Consider the following 4901-nt stretch of genomic DNA (forward strand, 5'->3'; position numbering starts at 1 on the left):
CAATTACGCAGGGTATAGAGAAACTACCAGGGTCTTTCAGTTTTGGAGGCATGTTGTTTTGGATGATAGCGCTACATTCAGCGGTAAGCGTTATAGTTTCGTTATCCTCGAGTTTCTTTTTGTTTGATAAGATTTCTTTTAAGAACTTAGCGTACGAAGGCATCTCAGTTATGGCTTCTGTGAATGGTATGGTTATGTTTAATTGCTTCAGAAGTTCTACAAAACTTTTAAATTGCGCTTCGGTTTTTGATTTGGCTAATCTTTGAGGGTAAGGAATTGGTGGCTTATAAGGTGGTGGTGGAACATAAGGTTTCTCTTTTTCGGGTTCCACTTCGTTATTGTTCTCTTTAGTCTTAGCAGTTTGTTCGTCGGTTGTTTTCTTTTGGGTTTCCTTTGGCTCTTGTTGTGACATGGGTACGTTTTGGGTTCTAGGATCTATGGGTCCATCGTAATTAGTTCCACTTCGTAGTGTTATCGCGTTCGCATGTCCTTTAGGATTAGGTTGTGGTTGAGCAGGAAACGTGCCAGCAGGGGCAGCAGTAGGTGCTTGTTGTTGAGCTACTTGTGAGATTTGAGTTTCTAACATTTTGTTATGCGTAGCTAAAGCATCTACTTTGTTCGATAGTTGTTTTAGTTGCTCGCTATTGTGGATGTTTTGATTCAGGAAGTCTTTATTGGTTTGTTGTTGGGAAGCTATAAAGTTCTCCATCATGATTTCTAGGTTTGACTTCCTAGGGGTGTTTTGAGCAGCTACAGGCGCTTTTTGGTAGCCAGGTGGTACAGCAGGTGCTTGTCCAGGCGCGTACAACGCATTGTTGTTCTTATAAGAAAAGTTCGGGTGGTTTTTCCATCCAGGGTTGTACGTGTTAGAATAAGGGTTTCCTTGAGCGTAATTTACTTGATCAGATGGGACTCCAGTCAAGAGTTGGCATTCAGCAACTACATGCCCAGTCAATCCACAAATCTCGCAGTTAGGTGCTACAGCGGCAGCGGTGGCTGAAGGAGTGATGGTTAAATTCTCGATCTTTTGAGTTAAAGCGTCTACTTTAGCGTTAACGCGGTCTATACCACTAATTTCGTACATTCCTCCTTTGGTTTGGGCTTTCTCTAGAGCGGCGCGTTCTCCTCCCCATTGGTAATGGTTTTGTGCCATGTTCTCTATGAGTTTGTATGCTTCATCATGGGGTTTGTCCATTAATGCTCCGCCAGCAGCGGCATCTATAGTCATTTTAGTGTTATATAAGAGACCACCATAAAAGGTATGGATGATCAGCCATGGTTCGAGTCCATGATGAGGGCATATTCTAAGCATGTCCTTGTAACGTTCCCAAGCTTCGAAAAGCGATTCGTTATCTTTCTGGGTAAATCCGTTGATTTGACCTCTAAGCATAGCAGTCTTGCTAGGCGGAAAGTATCTTGCTAAGAATACTCTCTTCAATTCGTCCCACGTAGTTATGGAATTGGAAGGCAGGGATTGAAGCCACGCTCTCGCTCTATCTCTCAAGGAGAAAGGGAAAAGGCGTAATCGAATAGCTTCGGAACTAACGTTGTTGGCTTTGATAGTGTCGGCGTATTGCACGAACACGGATAAATGGAGATTGGGGTCGTCTACAGGGCTTCCAGAGAATTGATTCTGTTGAACAGCTTGGACCAGTGAAGGTTTCAGTTCGAAATTGTTCGCTTCAATCGCAGGTGGTGCGATACTCGAATGCGGTTCAGCGTGCGAAGGAGCGGCATAGTCTCTAAGAGGACGAATAGCAGCCATCTCTAACTTCGGGGTGATTTGATTGATTTGATCAGTAAAATTCAATTCCTGATTAATCGGAATTTCTGCTACTTCGGGAAGGTTGCGAGCTCGACGTTTAACGTTAATGAAACGTTCGATCTCGTTAATTCGTTGTACTAAGTCTCCTCCTTGTGAACGAGTATTTGGCATACAATCGTTCAAAAAGAAAGGGAAGAATTTTCCTAGTCTCTACGGTGTAACAGTGAGTTACGATATCGACTTAAATAGTCCCCGGCAACGGCGCCAAAAACTTGGTCGCGACTTTACGTGTCTATAAATCTGATAACTGCAAGTGCACAGTCGTGTCGTGTAGTTTTAAAAGATATCGAATCCACAGGGACTATGAATCGATCTACCGTTATCTAAGGTTACTATGTAAAGCTAGGAGTACTAAAATTTCGATTGTTCCTAAGGGAAAGTGATTGTGAGAAAATAAAGAATAATAATAAAAGATAGGTATCAGTATGTATTTCATTTAACTACAGGTAATCCGAAGGTCCATTGGCTTTTGCATAATTAAATTAAAAATCTTTACTAATTCAATTGATTAAAAATCCTCGTCTCAAACTTTCGCTCTGTTGAGTCAGACTACTATCCTAATCCTAATGTACGCTTTCGCCATCCCATTAGATTTTAGAAGAGCTTTTTGGAAACAATGTAATTAATAAAATGCCTATTTTACGAGGTTGTTATCTATTTAAATCTCCTAATCTCAAACTTTCGCTCTGTTGACTCGGAACATGCTAATATCCCTAACGTACGCTTTCGCCATCCCGCTCGAGTGTAAAAACAATTTTTGAAAATAAATAAGTCCCAATTAGTTTTAATACGCTTTCGCCATCCTTAAAACTAATGTCCTATGTCTACTATCCAGTTAAAGATCTCAAACTTTCGCTCTATTGATTTTAACCTTTGACCGTCCTAATCCCTCAAACTTTCGCTCTATTGGTTTTAAGACTTACTAATTAAACTAGACATATGAACCAAAAATAAGTGATAATTAATAAAACATAATTTAAGCCAATTTATTTCGGATCCCTACGGTTAACTTACTTTACATACCGACACCTTTAGTATTTTAGCCAGACATATTAATACGATTAAACATACATATATTGGTTCGGTTCATAATAATACGCATATTAAATGGCATATAATATATCATGCAGATAAATAATATAAATAAGGCGGTAAATAAAAAACCTGAATTAAAATAAATCTGGATTGAATTGAATCTTGAAGTATCGAACTTCCACCACAGGTTGGCTGGATCGTTCTTCGGAATTTAAATGGCAGAAAATAAAAACAAGGAAAATAAAGCGATAAATCTAACGTAAGGCTAGATCTATGAAAAGTTCACAACAATTTCCAGTGTAGAAATCGTTGTGAGAAAATAGACGGTTAAATGAAAACAGAATAAGGAAAAGCAGTTCGCGGTACAATTTCGGCAGCACTTCGTTGGCAGGAAATCGGACAGATTGAAGTGAGATAGCAGGTCCTATTTATAGGAGGGGATTTGCAGTTGCTTTGCGTGAAAAGAGGAGATTCTGCAGACTTGGACGTGGAGACGTGCGTCTCCTATTCTTCAGGAAGACTTGAGACGTGCGTCTCAAGTGGAGAGGATTTAGGGAGGTGGAGACGTGCGTCTCCCTTTTTGCTGAGGTGGCAGAGACGTGCGTCTCTGCTTACTAGTGTGGCCTGGGTTGCTTTCCTTCGTGGGCTGGATTGCTCTTTTGGGCCTTTTTGGGTCCTAATTGCACCCTTCTTTCATTACAGCACCTCTTTTCGTCTTTTAAGCATAAATATTGGTCATTTAAGCTCGATTTTCTTTCCTTTTCGCAAATAGTCGTAATTGAAGTGTAAAACCTGAAACAAAGCAAATACACGCGTAATATCATAATAAATTGACATAATAAATGGAAAATGCTATAAATATCTATGGATTTTAGGCTAAATATACGATATAAAATCGTGTTATCACCTATCATGCGCTGGTTACAGATTGCTGGTCCATTAAGCTGGTTGGTTGCCCTATGTGGATCCTTACCAAAAAGCTCCAATTGCTCAAAGATCATCTTAAGAAGTGGAATTGGAACACCTTTGGTATTATTCATACAAGGGTGCAGAATCAAAAGGACATGTTAGATAGCATCCAAGAGCAGATTTTATCTAGGGGTGGTACTGACCTGCTAAGGAATCAGGAGAAAAAGGTGTAATTTAAGCTGGATATCTCTCTCAAGCAGGAGGAGGCCTTTTGGGCAGAAAAGGCGAATTTGGATTGGCATTGCAATGGTGACCGCAATACAGCCTATTTTCACAGGATAACTCAAATCAGGAACTCTAGAAAGTCTATTACTATGCTCATGGATGGTAATAGAGAGATTGCCGACAAGGCTGAATTGGCTGATCTTGCTGTAAATTATTACACTAACCTTTTTTGTTTTGCAGGATCCAACCATTCTACTCCCCTAGCAGAGAAGTTTACACCTCACCTGGTTACTGATGTCATGAACAACATGCTGGTTGTGTGCCCCTCCAAGGAGGAAATTAAAGGTGCAGTCTTCAGTCTCAAAAAGAATAGCGCTCCCGGGCCCGACGGTTTTGGAGGAACTTTCTATCACACTTATTGGAGCGTTATTTGTGAGGATGTTTATGCTGCAGTGCTGCAATTTTTCAATCATGGCTGGATCCTCCCTAATTTCAACGCCGGTAAAATCATTCTCATCCCCAAATCCTCTGACGCGCTATCCATTGATATGTTCCGACCGATCGCTCTTAACAACTTCAAATTCAAGATTATTACCAAGATTCTTGCGAACCGCTTCTCTTCGATTTTGCCGTTCCTTGTCACCAAGGAGCAAAGGGGTTTCATTCACGGGAGAAATATAAGAAATTGTATCTGCCTTGCATCCGAAGCCATCAACGTTTTGGACAACAAGCACATTAATGGCAATATCGCCTTGAAAATCGACATTTCGAAAGCTTTCGACACCATCACATGGGACTTCATCCTACAGGTTCTTAAGGCTTATGGCTTCTCTCCCACCTTCTGCAACTGGATCTCTGTTATTCTATCTTCAGCTTCTCTCTCTGTCAGTTTAAATGGTGAGCTTCA

General features: G+C 40.6%; 1 non-coding gene across 1 annotated transcript; it reads left to right on the plus strand.

Annotated features, from left to right (window-relative positions):
* Window positions 1-1283: 1283 nt before the first annotated feature.
* On the plus strand, window positions 1284-1390 carry LOC131654343 (small nucleolar RNA R71). Its single transcript, XR_009299384.1, has one exon. It is a non-coding gene; the product is annotated as a small nucleolar RNA R71 (small nucleolar RNA).
* The last annotated feature ends 3511 nt before the right edge of the window (window positions 1391-4901 follow it).

Source organism: Vicia villosa, linkage group LG2, assembly GCF_029867415.1.
Source record: "Vicia villosa cultivar HV-30 ecotype Madison, WI linkage group LG2, Vvil1.0, whole genome shotgun sequence".
NCBI lineage: Eukaryota > Viridiplantae > Streptophyta > Magnoliopsida > Fabales > Fabaceae > Vicia > Vicia villosa.